At 40.9% G+C, this 17,254-nt stretch overlaps 1 protein-coding gene across 2 annotated transcripts in view; it reads right to left on the bottom strand.

Moving 5' to 3' along the window:
• Positions 1-17,254, bottom strand: part of RAB9A (RAB9A, member RAS oncogene family) — a 30,906-nt gene that overhangs the window by 1,961 nt on the left and 11,691 nt on the right. Inside the window, exons 2-3 of one of the 2 annotated variants that reach the window (XM_066357407.1) lie at positions 3,967-4,059; positions 3,087-3,114 (exon numbers count right to left, since the gene is read on the bottom strand). The gene's annotated coding sequence lies outside the window, so the exon portion shown is untranslated. The remainder of the gene's footprint in view (positions 1-3,086; positions 3,115-3,966; positions 4,060-17,254) is intronic. The other variant, XM_066357408.1, reaches the window with a different exon arrangement.

Genomic DNA, 17,254 nt, shown 5'->3' with positions numbered 1-17,254 from the left:
CCCCATGGTGGGCGTGCCGGGTGGATCCCGGTCGGGCGCATGCGGGAGTCTGTCTGACTGTCTCTCCCTGTTTCCAGCTTCAGAAAAACGCAAAAAAGAAGAAAAAAAAAAAAAAAAAATAACACTGCTTTGAGTTTGCCAAAATCAGTCAGCAGCAATGGACTTGTTAATATTGGCATACAGCACATTCTACCCACAAGACCCATTTGGGCAGCTCTGACTTAACAAGCGCAAGCCTGTGCTGTTCCGTGTGTTTTGAGGGGGAATGAATAACAACGTGCTGCTTCTGCGCACCCCTTAGGGAACACTATGGGGCAGAGTTAAAAACTTTCCTATACGCCAGGCACCGGCCTGCTGGGGTGTGCTTTCCCATGCCTATTGACTGACGGCTGCTTCCAAGTGCTGTTCGAGTTTAAGCTTCTGTTTCAATGTTTTATCATGGAAAATTGCAAACATACACAAAATTTCTGAATAATGAGAATAACATAATGATACCCCATGGACCCTACACCTAGCTTCACCAATTAACAGCATATGGCAAATCCTATTTCCTCTCTACCTCCCCATTCTTCCTTCTCCCAGTTATTTTGAATCAAGTATCAATGACTCTGTAAATCTTTTAGTACTGAGTGGCTTTTAGTATACTACAACTCATGAGAGACAACCTTCAGAGTGGCACTAACAGAACTCCCTGCAATGGGGGGATGTCCCGACCGTGTGTCCACTTCGGCAGCCCCTCGCCAGCTGTGGCCACTGAGCACCTGGCAAATGACTGGGGGAGTGAAACACTGAATTTCAAGCTCTATTTTAACTAATTTGAATAGCCATATTTAGAGAGCCAATAGCTACACGGGACAGCACAGCTCTCCAACAAAAATGGGAATTAGCTTTAAAATGAAAGGAAACACTGTGAATCCCTCAATGGGAAGGAAATAAAGACAAGAACAATTGTGATGAGGATGACTCTGCAAAATCACTGTAGTAAAACATCTAGCTACCTCCTAGTTATATGAAAATGTGACCCAGTGTAATGTAACTGAGCACTTCCTATAATGTGCAAAAATTGTCTATTTCCAACTACATGCTATACTGTTCTGGTAAAACCTGTAGCAACTGGGCCCTTACTCTTACTGGCTCTTTTAAATCACTACTATAGTAATTACTGCTATAATTAAGACAATTTAAATTGACCAACAGAAGTATAAGCCAATCAAGGTGCATACCTCTTGGAGACTTGACTGCCAATGGATCACTCTGCCCAATGCCCAGACTAAACTAATTTTAAAGAGGAAATTGAAACAATCTGAAGAATCTTAATTTCCTGACATGTAACAGCGTGTTAAACCAGTTCCTTTAATTCTTTGCAATCTTGCTTCAACAACTTCTACTTACAGGAAAAGGAGTTACAAAAACAGAAAAGCACAGCAACTATTCTGCCTTAGGGAAAGTATCTGTCAGATGCTCCCTCCTTCACATTTGTCAGTAGTCCTCCAGAGATTCAAGCCTAAGTCCAACTTCTGAGGCCGGACACTTGGCCCTGCTCCCTGCTCCCGGCTTCAGTCTTTTGGAAAAGCACTCAGACGGAACGGCAATTCAGTTCCACTTGCTCAGTTCACACACTCCCCCTTGCCTTCGCCCTGGCTCATGCTGGTCTCCTTCCGCTGCTGACCCCACAGCATTCACCTCCCTCCCCGCTGCCCACTGGGACCTCAGAGCTGCTCGGCATGGCCACCACCAACACGAGACCTTCCGCAGTTGCCCCGTTCCAAGGTTTTTTCCACACAGTGTTTAAGATAGGTGAACACAAACATTCCATGTTCTGTTAGGAGGGAGTGGCAGGTGTACGTTACTCTAGTCTGTCATTTACCCCAGTCTTTGAATAGGTCTGCAACGCCCTTGCCAAACACAGTTTTATTGTACAGCACTGATCTGTCAAAATCTCGACATCAAAGTAGAAACCAGATTATGCACTCTAACGACCTCCACTCAGATGACTGGTTGCATACATCTACCAAATTAAGTCTTAGAAGTTCCTTAGGGTTTGTCATTTATCATTTTAATCAGAACATGTTTACAGTTCTTTTTATTTTCATAATAATATGGGATTTCCTAGTTTGTAATACAACCTAGTTTGTGCCATTATTCTAATCAAATAAATTTGAGGAATGCTAGACCCACATACCAGGAAAGGGGGTTCAATGTTTACATTGTTTCATCTATAATTTGAGGCCTCCCAGATATCCTATTTGGGAGTATGTTGGCATTTGCTAAAACAACTATTATACACAAAGCTCTCTGATTCTAACTATAGAGTTCTATATAAACATACATGGTGATACAGATAATATACAAACCATCTCATTTCCCACTGGCATCTAACAGTAAGTCACTTCATGCAATCTATACATTAACATACCCATAATCAGTTTACAGACATTAAAAAATGTTTCCTTTTTTCCTAAAAAACAGTAAAACCCTTTGAAATTTCTTTAGTATAAGCTGAATGAATAAAGGTACGCTGCTATGTTATTTTCAGAACTTACCTTAATAATGTAAACCTTTTATAATCTGCAGTTTTGCCCTGGCCGGTTGGCTCAGTGGTAGAGCGTCGGCCTGGCGTGCAGAAGTCCCAGGTTCGATTCCCGGCCAGAGCACACAGGAGAGGCGCCCATCTGCTTCTCCACCCCTCCCCCTCTCCTTCCTCTCTGTCTCTCTCTTCCCCTCCCGCAGCCGAGGCACCATTGGAGCAAAAGATGGCCCGGGCACTGGGGATGGCTCTGTGGCCTCTGCCCCAGGCGCTAGAATGGCTCTGGTCGCGACACCCTGGATGGGCAGAGCATCGCCCCTTGGTGGGCATGCCAGGTGGATCCCGGTCGGGCGCATGCGGGAGTCTGTCTGACTGCCTCCCCGTTTCCAGCTTCAGAAAAATACAAAAAATATATATATATATATATAATCCGCAGTTTGGAATGATTGCCCAAAGGCAACACTCTTCACCAAGGTTAAAACACAATTCTAACAATTCAACTAAATTCTATAAGGAAATCTGAGTAAGAAAAGCATGCTTCATAGTTCATAAATCTCACCTTAATTGTTCAGTTCTAGCATCATTATCTACAAAGAAAAAAATCAGAAAGCTCAGCTTAGCAACGTACATTCAATTCCCCCTATCTCTTTCCCCCTTTCTCTCTCTTTCAAGTCAATAAAATAAACACTTTAAAAAATGTGAAAGAAATATCTGACTTCTATTAGCAGCTAAATTCTTAATTAAAAAGGGAAACTGCCCATGATCTTTCTCATTTCTCAGCCTTAGGAGTCCTAGAAGCAAATACACATTAATCACTGTTTTTTCTAGAAATCTTTCACCTGTCCATCCTCCTTTCCTAAGTTTCACACTCAGACAGCTATAAAATTTTACTAAGATAAAATTTCATTCATTCTTCAACATTTGCCTAAATTTTGAGTGGCTTCGAATAATCCTATTTCAGAGAATAAAATCAAGCTGACACGGCCTGGCCTGTGGTGGCGCAGTGGAGAGAGCACTGAACTGGGACGCTGGGTCACGGGTTTGAGAGCCTGGGCTTGCTCGGTCAAGGAACATATGACAAGCAAGTGAACAACTAGGGTGAAGCAACTCTGAGTTGACACTTCTTGCTAACCCCCCTCCTCTCTCTGTAAAACCAATGAATAAAATCTTAAATAATAATAATAATAATAAAAGAAAGCTAACACAAGCAAGGAAAAGAGAAGGGCGACAGGAGGGAGGAACACCAATGGGACACAGGAAAAGTCAGTTTCTCTGGGCAGCCAAGGCCAAGGTGAAAGCTTTCTTATGACCAAATTTAAAAGAAGCCCACTGTCAGAAAGGAGAACTGGTTCCTGGTGTTGAAGGCCAAGAACACAGAGCCACAGGCAAGCTACTCGATGTCCTGAAGCTCACAGGACAACAGTGACAACAGCACCTACCTCCAGGTCTCTTGGGAAGACTCGCTCAGACACAGACGATGGGGAGCGCGATCCACCACTGGGCCAGGCTCCCCACAGGCGTGCAGGAAGTCTCTGTGGACGGAATACATGAAGCAGTCTTTACTGGCAGTGTCACAGCAAGGTTTCTTTTATGGCCATCTCTTCAGTCAAATTTCAGTACAAGTTATGGGCAGAACAAATGAGAGGATTGTGCAGGCAGACATTAGGAAACCAAAGTATCCTAGCCCTAGAGAGCAAGTCCAAAGTGAAGCTTTCCCAGTGATGAATGCAGCTGTGCTAAAATACTAGCCCCTCTCTCTCTAAACCAATGGTTTCAAACCCACTACCACCTTAAAGTGAAGGGCATTTTTGTGGGACTTACATATAGCAGTCTTTAACTTATAAATTCAATCAGTCAAAAAATAAAGACTTTAAAACCCTGACATTTTGGAGTTGAGAATAGTTAAGGCCCTGGCCAGCTGGCTCAGTGGATAAAGCATCAGCCTGGTGTGTGGACGTCCTTGGTTCAATCCCCAGTCAGTGCACACAGGAGAAGCGACCATCTGCTACTCTCTCCCTCCTCCTTCTTGCTCTCTTCCCCTCCCACAGCCAGTGGCTCAATTGATTCAAGTGTCCACTCCAGGCGCTGAGGATACTTTGGTTGGTCCAAGTGCATCAGCCTCTGGTGCTGAAAATAGCGCAGTTGATTCAAGTATCTGCCCCAGACGGGGGTGGGGGGGTGCCAGTGGATCCCAGTCAGAGCGCATGGAGGAGTCTATCTCCCCTCCTCACTAAAAAAAGGAAAAAAAAGAACAGAAGAAGAATAATAATACAGGCATATCTTGGAGATATTGGGAGTTCAGTTCCAAACTACCGCAATAAAGCAAATTATCACAACAGATCAAGTCACATGATTTTTTTTGGTTTTCCAATGCATATAAGCCATGTTTTATACTATGCTGCAGTCTAGCAAGTGTGCAATAGCATCATGTCTAAAAAAAAACAATGTGCATACCTTAATTTAAAATACTTTATTGTTAAAAAAATGTTAACCATTTACTTGGGCCTTGAGTGACTCATAATCTTTTTGCTACTGGTTGCCAAAAACCTTCAATTTGTAAAAAACAAAACAACAAAGCACCTACAATATCTTCGAAGTGCAATGAAGCAAAGCACAATAAAATGAGGTATAGCTGTAATAATGGCAACAGCTGAGGCCTGTAAACCATTTACTCTGCTTCACTGCACTCAGTCCTCACAAGTCTCGCTTTATCCCTACACTGCAGATGAGGACACTGACTCAGCGAGGTTACATACCTTGCTCGAGGTCACACAGCTAGTAAAAGGTGGAGGCGATATAAATATGGCAGACTGCTCTAAACCCCTGCACTTAACCCGCTCAGCTCAGCTGCCTATGCATTTACTTCGGAGGGTTATTCTGTTGCTGTCGTGGGTGTAATGAAAATAAGCAGCTGCAATAGTAAGTCTTTCAACTGCTCACTTTACTTCAAGATCTGCACAAAAACCAAGTGAACCTGACAGAACTAGCAGAAGTCAATCCACTGACATACAGTACAAAGCACATATGATGAGTGTGCCTAAGCTTTATTAGTTTCAACAGCTCAAGCATGTTTTCAATGTTTGCAGAACCCGGAAGCACCACCCCACAGCCCTAGCATTCAATGGAGCAGGTGGGAAGCAGTTTGCAGCAAGCACTTAGTTGAGTGCCCACCATGTGCCACACGCTGAGGATGCAGCCACACGCAGTCTCCTGGAGTTGGTAGTTGGGGGAGGTGACAATCCACACACAAGCCATTGGCATTACAACTGTGGTTAAGTCCTATAAATGAGAGTCTGTCCCTGGTATTAAATACAACTATTCACACTCAACCAAAAACCAAAGAACAACTTAAACAGTGCAGGGGATTTTGCCAGCATCTCCCTTCATGAGAGATGTGATATGTAACCCTGCAGCTCCCTCAGCCAGCCCCGGGCCCCTTGTGTGGGCATGTCAGGCGTATCTCAGCGCTTTGTGTGATCCTGGTCATCAGATGGACTTCAGTGTTATACATGACTGTTACACAGCCAGCTACTTCACCAGCCACTAGGTTAAAGAAAAAGCAGTTACTTCCAACGCTAGAGGAAAACTGTTTGTGTTCAACAGTGTTAGTAAGAGACGTGGTCCCATGGTCAGAGGATTGAGCCCAAAGGTCACTGGCTTGAAGCCCAAGATTTCTGGCATGATCCCAAAGTCGCTGGCTTGAGCAAGTGGTCACTGGCTCGGCTGGAGCCCCCTGGTCAAGGCACATATAAGAAAGCAATCAATGAACAACTAATGTGCCACAACTATGAGTTGATGCTTCTCATCTCTCTCCCTTCCTGTCTCTCTCAAAATAAAAATAAAATAAATTAAAATTCACAAAAATTAAAAACTTTTGAGCTTAAAAGATCACTATCAGGCCCTGGCAGGTTGGCTCAGTGGTAGAGCATCGACCTGGCATGCAGGAGTCCTGGATTCGATTCCCAGCCAGGGCACACAGGAGAAGTGCCCATCTGCTTCTCCACCCCTCCCCTTCTCCTTCTTCTCTGTCTCTCTCTTCCCCTCCTGCAGCCAAGGCTCCATTGGAGCAAAGTTGGCCCAGGCACTGAGGATGGCTCCGTGGCCTCTGCCTCAGGTGCTAGAATGGCTCTGGTTGCAACAGAGCGACGCCCCAAATGGGCAGAGCATAGCCCTCTGTTGGGCATGCCAGGTGGATCCCGGTCGGGCGCATGCAGGAGTCTGTCTGACTGCCCCCCCCCCGTTTCCAACTTCAGAAAAAAAAAAAAAAAGGACACTATCAAGAAAATGAAAAGTCAACACAGAATGGGAGAAAATATTATGTCCGTAAAGTCATGGTGCACTTTTGACCGGTCACAGGAAAGCAACAAAAAACGATAGAAATGTGAAATCTGCACCAAATAAAAGGAAAACTCTCCCAGTTTCATACCTATTCAGTGCAGTTCGATGTGGGCTCACGCACAGATTTTTTAGGGCTCCTTAGGTAGCTATCCCTATAGCCTCTACAGACTCGTCACTGACTGATGGCCTACCAGAACGGGGTTTCTCCACCAAACTGCCGGTTTCCTTCAACGGCTTATCCCACCGAGTCATGTTATTCCTATGTGGTGGCGCTTTGTTATAAACGCGCCGATATTCACGTTGCACTTTGATCACGGATTCCAATTTAGCGAGCCACAGAACACACTGAACTTTCCTCTGTACCGTCCACATCTCGACTGGCATGGGCGTGGGCTACTCCGCTGTATACACGGTGTTACGTCATCATCTGCGCATGCGCACATGCTGCCACATCATTCTACAGAAACTGGGAGTGGTTTCCTTTTATTTGGTGCAGATTTCACATTTCTATCTTCTTTTGTTGCTTTCCTGTGACCGGTCAAAAGTGCACCATGACTTTACGGACACACTGTATTTGGAAACCAAATATCTGATAAGGGACTTGTATCCAGAATAAAGAACTCTTAAAACTCACTAATAAAAAAATAACTCAACTTTTAAAAATGAGCAAAAATGGTCAACATCAATAGCCAGTGGAGAAATGCAAATGAAAACATCAAGATACCAGTTCACACCCACTAGGATGGCTAGAATAAAAAAGATAGACCATAACAAGTGTTGACACGGTTGCGGACAAGCTGTAACCCTCATACACTACTGACGGGAATGTAAAATAGTATCATGATCATGAGTAACAGCCTGGTAGTTCCTCAAAGAGTTAAACACAGATTACCAAACGACCCAGCAATTCCTCTCTTAGGCATATACCAAAGAGAAATGAACACATAGAAATGTGTACATGAGCCTGACCTGTGGTGGCCCAGTGGATCAAGCATCGACCTGGAATGCTGAGGTCACTGGTTCAAAACCCTGGGCTTGTCCGGTCAAGGCACATATGGAAGTTGATGCTTCCTGCTCCTCTCCCCCCTTCTCTCTCTCTCTCTCTCTCTCTCTCTCTGTCTTCTCTAAAAAATAAAAATAATTAAAAAAAAAGAAATGTGTACATGAATGTTTGAAGCAGCATTATTTGCCACAGCCCCAAAGTAGATACCCAAATGTCCATCACCTGACAAATGGATAATAAAGCAGGCAGATCTATGCAATGGAAGACTCATCAGCTATAAAAAGGAATGAAGCACTGATACATACAACACGGAAGAACCCCAAATGCATTAGAATTAAGTGAAAGAAGCCGGACACAGAAGGCCACATATGATAGGATTCCATTTCTATGACAATTTCAGAACAAGCAAATCAATAGACAGAAAGGAAATCTCTGGTTTCAGGGGATGAGGGGGGAGAGAAATAGGGAGTGACTGCTAATGAGGACAGGGTTTCTTTCGGGGAGAAAGGTGAGAATATTCTAGAATGACAGAATGGTGATAGCTGCACAAGTTTATACATATAATAAAAACCAAAACCACTGAGTTGTATATATTAGAAGGATGAATTTTATGGTGAGTTATATAAAAATATAGATACACACACACATATATATGGCCTAAAGTCTTATTAGCAGCAAGATCCTAAATTAGATTTACACACAACCACAAATAATCAACTTGTCCAAGCAGCAATGTCCTTTTAGACCAGGGGTCTCAAACTCGCGGCCCGCCGAACAATTTTGTGCGGCCCGCAGACTAATCCACGAAGTTCAAATTACTTTGGATAAAATTAAGTAAGCCTAGGGGCCTACTTGTATTTTTCATTTCTCTAGCATCCTAGCTAGATATTAGCTTAGTTAACAGCAGTTGTGATGCGAACTACAGTTTCTGGTCGTTTTGTGACACTGGGTAAACTGCATGTACGATTGTGCTTGTTGTACTGATTTTTTTTTGTTTTCAACTGCAGTGAGAAAAGTGTTGCGTAACAATTGCCTTTTGTAGACCTAGTGCGGCCGCCGAAAGGCTGTGATCTTGCTCTGCGGCCCACATGCTGAGTTGAGTTTGAGACCCCTGGTTTAGACAGACTACTTACAGGCACAATAGATACTATTTTAGGATTTCAATACCAAGTACTGAACCAACACATGTATACGGCACACATTAATCTCAATGGAAACTGGGTAAGTAGATCATTGGCAGGAACAAAAATGCATCATATTTGTAGTCAATACCTCAATACTAAAAATAAAAAGAGAGCACTGTATGTCAACTCTTCCTTTTTTATAATATGGTTTTTCCAACTCTTCTATTGTGGACTTGAATCTTGCACTACCTATTGTTTATGGATAGTTTATCAGCAGTACCCTCTCTCTGGTCTTCTCCAAGCCCCTGATGGTTTCCAAAGCCATAGACCAGTGGTCACCAACCCCCGGTCCGCGGGCCGCTACCGGTCCACAGAGAAAGAACAAATAACTTACATTATTTCCGTTTTATTTATATTTAAGCCTGAACGATGCTTTATTTTTTAAAAATGGCCAGATTCCCTCTGTTACATCCGTCTAAGACTCACTCTTGACGCTTGTCTCGGTCACGTGATACATTTATCCGTCCCACCCTAAGGCCGGTCTATGAAAATATTTTCTGACATTAAACTGGTCCGTGGCCCAAAAAAGGTTGGGGACCACTGCCCTATACCATAATAAAAAAGGGGGAGTCAGACCCAGGCATGGAAAACATATATCTTGACTTTACGCAGAAAAATTTCACAAATCCAGGTGATTTTTTTAGTTTTTTTAAATTTATTCATTTTTTTAGAGTGGGGGAGGAAGAAGGAGAGAGGGAGGGAGAAAGGGAAGGAGGGAGGGAGGGGGAGAGGGAGGAAGAAAGGGAGGGAGGGAAGAAGGGAGAGAGGGAGGGAGAAAGGGAGGGAGAAAGGGAAGGAGGGAGGGAGGGAGAGACGGAGGGAGGGAGGGAGAGAGGGAGGGAGAAAGGGAGGGAGGGAAGGAGGGAGAGAGGGAGGGAGGGAGGGAGGGAGGGAGGAGCAGGAAGCATCAACTCCCATCTGTGCCCTGACCAGGTAAGCCCAGGGTTTTGAAATGGCGACCTCAGCGTTCCAGGTCAGCGCTTCATCTACTGCGCCACCACTGGTCAGGCTGCACTGGGAATTAGGCTGGTTATTTGCTTCATCTACTGTGCCACCACTGGTCAGGCTGCACTGGGAATTAGGCTGGTTATCTGCTTCATCTACTGCGCCACCACTGGTCAGGCTGCACTGGGAATTAGGCTGGTTATCTGCTTCATCTACTGCGCCACCACTGGTCAGGCTGCGCTGGGAATTAGGCTGGTTATTTGCTTCATCTACTGCGCCACCACTGGTCAGGCTGCACTGGGAATTAGGCTGGTTATCTGCTTCATCTACTGCGCCACCACTGGTCAGGCTGCACTGGGAATTAGGCTGGTTATTATTTGCTTCATCTACTGCGCCACCACTGGTCAGGCTGCACTGGGAATTAGGCTGGTTGTTTTAGGAATGCATTATAAAAGAAATGAATTTGAATATGCATGTTAGAACAATACATTAAAGCAGGTAGACACAAATTAAACATGATCTACAATGATCTGCTGTAACCTAAGGAAACATTGGTTCTGACTCTCAAGTTAGATAAGAAACCAGATGTCTTTAATTTGAAGGAGAAAAGTGGAAGGGTTTGGAGAACAGGAGGCATGAGCCACAACAAAGTGGAGCTTCTTGGCTATTAGAGAAATTAAGTAAGAGAAGTAGAAATTTCCCAAGAAGATATATTTCAAGAGGATAGCCATATATCTGACACATAGGACTCAGCCAGATTAAAGGCTCCCATGCTGCAGGAAAGTTGTCACTAAGTCAAAATAAGAACATAACAATGCTTCAAGTAGCTTTCCAGAAAGTTCACTTCTTCCCACTTCTCCAGCAATGATGCCCGTTTGCCCCCACCAAGGCAACGAAGCTGACTTTGCTTACAAAAACCTTTCCAAGCCTATGCTTACCATGAATCACTACCCATTTCACGTCTATGTCTGATCAACCTTCCACTCTGCTCACTACACACAGGCTCCCAATTTCACCCCCACACACTCCCGTATACACAGAAGTCACCAGACAGCTCCTAACAGCCAATCCAAAGGCTTCCTCAGTCCCCATCTAGATGGCCTAAGCCCTAAGGCACATGTAGCCCTAAAGTGAATCAAGAGTAAAGTGCTTTTCTTAGGACTGCAGTGCAAACTTCCAGAAAACACCCTCAGGCTTAACCAGTGTCCCCACTGGAGGCCCAGCCAGCAGACAGTGAATGCTCTCAGATGTAGCCATGTGTCTGGATGTAGATGACATAAAAATCTCTAAAGGGCACTTAGGCATTCTTTGTTTTTAACAAAATAAACTATGATTTTATTGTGAAATTATCATAGATAGAAAATTAAATCGAATATTCTATCCATTTAATTTTACAATAATCTTACCATTTATTCTTGTGCCATGTATTTCAATTGCTTGTTGTTTTTTTTTGTTTGTTTTTTTTTTGTGTATGTATTTTATTTTTTAATTAAACTCATTAGGGTAACAGTGGTTAAAAATATATATAGGTTTTAAGTATACACTTCTATGATACGTTACTTGTATATTTCATTGTGTGTGACCACCACTCAAAGTCAGATATCTTGTCACCATATATTTGGGCCCCTTTACCCTTTACTGCCTCTTTCACCTCCCCTTCCCCCTGGTAACCATCATACTGTTGTTCATGTACATGAGTTTTTGCTTGTTTGTCTTGTTTATTTTTTAGCTTTATATTATCTCACATATGAGTGAAATCATGGTTCTTGACTTTTTCTGACTGATTTCATTTAGCTTGATATTCTCAGAATCCATTCATGTTGTCATAAATGACTGTATTTCATGTTCTTTTACAGCTAAGTAGTATTCCATTGTATATATGTAACCACATCTTCTTTATCCAATCATCTATCAAAGGATATCTCAGTTTCCATGTCTTGGCCACCATGACATTCTTCAGTGAACATAGAGGTGCATATAGCTTTTTGAATAAATGTTTTCTAATTGTTCGAGTAGACCCAGAAGAGGGGCTGCTGGGTCATATGGCAACTCTATTATTAATTTTTTGAGGAACCGCCATACTGTTTTCTTTTTTTTTTTTTTTTAAATAAATTTTTATTAATGGTAATGGGATGACATTAATAAATCAGGGTACATATATTCAAAGAAAACATGTCTAGGTTACCTTGTCATTAAATTATGTTGCATACCCCTTGCCCAAAGTCAGATTGTCCTTCGCCACCCTCTATCTAGTTCTCTGTGCCCCTCCCCCTCCCCCTAACTCTCCCCCTGTCCTCCCTCCCCCCACCCCTGGTAACCACCACACACTTGTCCATGTCTCTTAGTCTCATTTTTATGTTCCACCAATGTATGGAATCATGTAGTTCTTGTTTTTTTCTGATTTACTTATTTCACTCCTTATAATGTTATCAAGATCCCACCATTTTGCTGTAAATGATCTGATGTCATCATTTCTTATGGCTGAGTAGTATTCCATAGTGTATATGTACCACTTCTTCTTTATCCAGTCTTCTATTGAAGGGCTTTTTGGTTGTTTCCATGTCTTGGCCACTGTGAACAGTGCTGCAATGAACATGGGGCTACATGTGTCTTCACGTATCAATGTTTCTGAGGTTTTGGGGTATATACCCAGTAGAGGGATTGCTGGGTCATAAGGTAGTTCTATTTGCAGTTTTTTGAGGAACCACCATACTTTCCTCCATAATGGTTGTACTACTTTACAGTCCCACCAACAGTGAATGAGGGTTCCTTTTTCTCCACAGCCTCTCCAACATTTGCTATTACCCGTCTTGTTGATAATAGCTAATCTAACAGGGGTGAGGTGGTATCTCATTGTAGTTTTGATTTGCATTTCCCTAATAACTAATGAAGCTGAGCATCTTTTCATATATCTGTTGGCCATTTGTATCTCTTCCTGGGAGAAGTGTCTATTCATGTCCTCTTCCCATTTTTTTATTGGATTGTTTGTTTGTTGTTGAGTTTTATGAGTTCTTTGTAAATTTTGGAAATTAGGCCCTTATCTGAGCTGTTGTTTGAAAATATCATTTCCCATTTAGTTGGCTGTCTGTTTATTTTTATATCAGTTTCTCTTGCTGAGCAAAAACTTTTTATTCTGATGTAGTCCCATTCATTTATCTTTGCCTTCACTTCTCTTGCCATTGGAGTCAAGTTCATAAAATGTTCTTTAAAACCCAGGTCCATCAGTTTAGTACCTATGTCTTCTTCTATGTACTTTATTGTTTCAGGTCTTATATTTAGGTCTTTGATCCATTTTGAATTAATTTTAGTACATGGGGACAGGCTGTAGTCGAGTTTCATTCTTTTGCATGTGGCTTTCCAGTTTTCCCAACACCATTTGTTGAAGAGGCTTTCTTTTCTCCATTGTGTGTTGTTGGCCCCTTTATCAAAGATTATTTGACCATATATATGTGGTTTTATTTCTGGGCTTTCTATTCTGTTCCATTGGTCTGAGTGTCTATTTTTCTGCCAATACCATGCTGTTTTGATTATTGTGGCCCTATAATATAGTTTAAAGTCAGGTATTGTAATGCCCCCAGCTTCATTCTTTTTCCTTAGGATTGTTTTGGCTATTCGGGGTTTTTTATAGTTCCATATAAATCTGATGATTTTTTGTTCCATTTCTTTAAAAAATCTCATAGGGATTTTGATGGGAATTGCATTAAATTTGTATATTGCTTTGGGTAATATGGCCATTTTGATTATATTTATTCTTCCTATCCAAGAACAAGGAATATTTTTCCATCTCATTGTATCTTTTTCGATTTCCCTTAACAATGCTTTGTAATTTTCATTATATAGGTCCTTTACGTTCTTTGTTATGTTTATTCCTAGGTATTTTATTTTTTTTGTTGCAATCGTGAAGGGGATTATTTTTTTGAGTTCGTTTTCTAATATTTATTTGTTGGCATAGAGAAAGGCTATGGACTTCTGTATGTTAATTTTGTATCCTGCGACCTTACTGTATTGGCTTATTGTTTCTAATAATCTTTTTGTGGAGTCCTTCGGGTTTTCGATGTATAGGATCATATCATCAGCAAAAAGTGATACCTTTACTTCTTCTTTTCCGATATGGATGCCTTTTATTTCTTTGTCTTGTCTGATTGCTCTGGCCAGAACTTCTAGCACCACGTTAAATAAGAGTGGAGAGAGTTGACAACCCTGTCTTGTTCCTGATTTAAGGTAGAAAGTCCTCAGTTTTATGCCATTTAAAATGATGTTGGCTGATGGTTTATCATATATGGCCTTTATCATGTTGAAATATTTTCCTTCTATACCCATTTTGTTGAGAGTCTTAAACATAAAATTGTGTTGTATTTTATCAAAAGCCTTTTCTGCATCTATTGATAAGATCATGTGGTTTTTGTTCTTTGTTTTGTTGATATGGTGTATTACATTAACCGTTTTGCGTATGTTGAACCATCCTTGAGATTCTGGGATGAATCCCACTTGATCATGATGTATTATTTTTTTAATATGTTGTTGTATTTGGTTTGCCAGTATTTTGTTTAGAATTTTAGCATCTGTATTCATTAGAGATATTGGTCTGTAGTTTTCTTTCTTTGTGCCATCCTTGCCAGGTTTTGGTATGAGGGTTATGTTGGCCTCGTAAAATGTGTTTGGAAGTATTGCTTCTTCTTCAATTTTTTGGAAGACTTTGAGTAGAATAGGAACCAAGTCTTCTTTGAATGTTTGATAGAATTCACTAGTATAACCGTCTGGGCCTGGACTTTTATTTTTGGGGAGGTTTTTAATAGTTTTTTCTATTTCCTCCCTGCTGATTGGTCTGTTTAGGCTTTCTGCTTCTTCATGACTCAGTCTAGGAAGGTTGTATTGTTCTAGGAATTTATCCATTTCTTCTAGATTGTTGTATTTGGTGGCATATAATTTTTCATAGTATTCTACAATAATTCTTTGTATATCTATGATGTCTGTGGTGATCTCTCCTCTTTCATTTTGGATTTTATTTATTTGAGTCCTGTGCCTTTTTTCCTTGGTGAGTCTTGCCAAGGGTTTGTCAATTTTGTTGATCTTTTCAAAGAACCAGCTCCTTGTTCTATTAATTTTTTCTATAGTTTTTCTGTTCTCTATTTCATTTATTTCTGCTCTGATTTTTATTATCTCCTTTCTTCGGCTGGTTTTGGGTTGTCTTTGTTCTTCTTTTTCTAGTTCCTTAAGGTGTGAAGTTAAGTGGTTTACTTCGGCTCTCTCTTGTTTGTTCATATAGGCCTGAAGTGATATGAACTTTCCTCTTATTACTGCTTTTGCTGCATCCCAGAGATTCTGATATGTCGTATTTTCATCTTCATTTGTCTGTATATATCTTTTGATCTCTGCGCTTATTTCTTCTTTGACCCATTCATTTTTTAGAAGTATGTTGTTTAGTTTCCACATTTTTGTGGGTTTTTCCCCCTCTTTTTTGCAGTTGAATTCTAGTTTCAAGGCTTTATGATCAGAAAATATGCTTGGTACAATTTCAATTTTTCTAAATTTGCTGATATTGTCTTTGTGGCCCAACATATGGTCAATTCTTGAGAATGTTCCATGTACACTAGAGAAAAATGTATACTCTGTCGCTTTGGGATGAAATGTCCTGTAGATGTCTATCATATCCAGGTGTTCTAGTATTTCGTTTAAGGCCACTATATCTTTATTGATTCTCTGTTTGGATGACCGATCTAGAGCTGTCAGCGGAGTATTGAGGTCTCCAAGTATGATTGTATTTTTGTTAAATTTTGTTTTAAGGTCAATAAGTAGCTGTCTTATATATTTTGGTGCTCCTTGGTTTGGTGCATATATATTAAGGATTGTTATGTCTTCTTGATTCAGTGTCCCCTTAATCATTATGAAGTGACCATTTTTGTCTCTGAGTACTTTTTCTGTCTTGTAAACAGCATTATCAGATATGAGTATTGCTACACCTGCTTTTTTTTGGGTGTTGTTTGCTTGGAGTATTGTTTTCCAGCCTTTCACTTTGAATTTGTTTTTATCCTTGTTGCTTATATGTGTTTCTTGTAGGCAGCATATAGTTGGATTTTCTTTTTTAATCCATTCTGCTACTCTGTGTCTTTTTATTGGTAAGTTTAATCCATTTACATTTAGTGTAATTATTGACACTTGTGGGTTCCCTACTGCCATTTTATAAATTGCTTTCTGTTAGTTTTGTATCTAGTTTGATTCTTCTCTTTTGTTTTTCTATCATTTGTTTCTGTTTGTTTGTGTTCCATACTTTTTTCCTCTGTTGCTACCTTTTTTAAGTCATGTGTTTTTGTGGTGGTTTTTTCTAGGGTGGTTACCATTAAGTAATGAAAAGGGTACCTACCATATTCATTGTAGTACCCTATCTTATAAGTATTTCTGCACTTCATCGTCCTTTGCTACTGTTAATCTCCATTCTCTCCTCCCTTTTTTTTCCTTTGTTGTCACAGTTTAAGTTTGGTTTTATTGTGTTCTTGGTGGAGCTGTTACTTGTGGTGTTGCTTTCTTTTGTTCTTTGAATCTGGTTGGAAAACCCCCTTTAGTATTTCCTGTAGTGGGGGCTTTCTGGTGATAAATTCTCTCATCTTTTCTGTATTTGTGAATGTTTTTATATCTCCTTCATACTTGAAGGATATCTTTGATGGGTCTAGTATTCTTGGCTGAAAGTTCCTCTCTTTCAGAGCTTTAAATATTGGGGTCCACTCTCTTCTAGCTTGTAGAGTTTCTGCTGAGAAATCTGATGATAATCTAATAGGCCTTCCTTTATATGTTGTACTCTTCTTTTCCCTGGCTGCCTTGAGAATTTTTTCTTTGTCATTGGTTTGTGTCATCTTTATTATGATGTGCCTTGGAGTGGGTTTGTTGGGGTTAAGAAAACTCGGTGTTCTGTTTGCTTCTTGAATTTGAGGCTTTAGTTCTTTCCACAGGCTTGGGAAGTTCTCGTCTATTATTTGTTTGAGTATATTCTCCATTCCATTTTCTTTCTCTTCTCCCTCTGATATACCTATTATTCTTATGTTATTCTTTCTGATGCAGTCAGATAATTCATGTAGGGCTTTCTCGTTTTTTATTATTTTTGAGTCTCTTTCTTTTTCTCTCTGTTGTGCCTCAAGTTGTCTTCTATTTCACTAATCCTATCTTCAATCTGGGTTGTTCTGCTAGCTAAGCTTGTTACCTCGTTTTTCAGCTCGTGAATTGAGTTTTTCATTTGTTTGATTTGTTTTTATAGTTTCAATTTCC

This window comes from Saccopteryx leptura, chromosome X, assembly GCF_036850995.1.
Source record: "Saccopteryx leptura isolate mSacLep1 chromosome X, mSacLep1_pri_phased_curated, whole genome shotgun sequence".
Lineage (NCBI taxonomy): Eukaryota > Metazoa > Chordata > Mammalia > Chiroptera > Emballonuridae > Saccopteryx > Saccopteryx leptura.
This window is presented reverse-complemented; position numbering and strand designations above follow the sequence as displayed.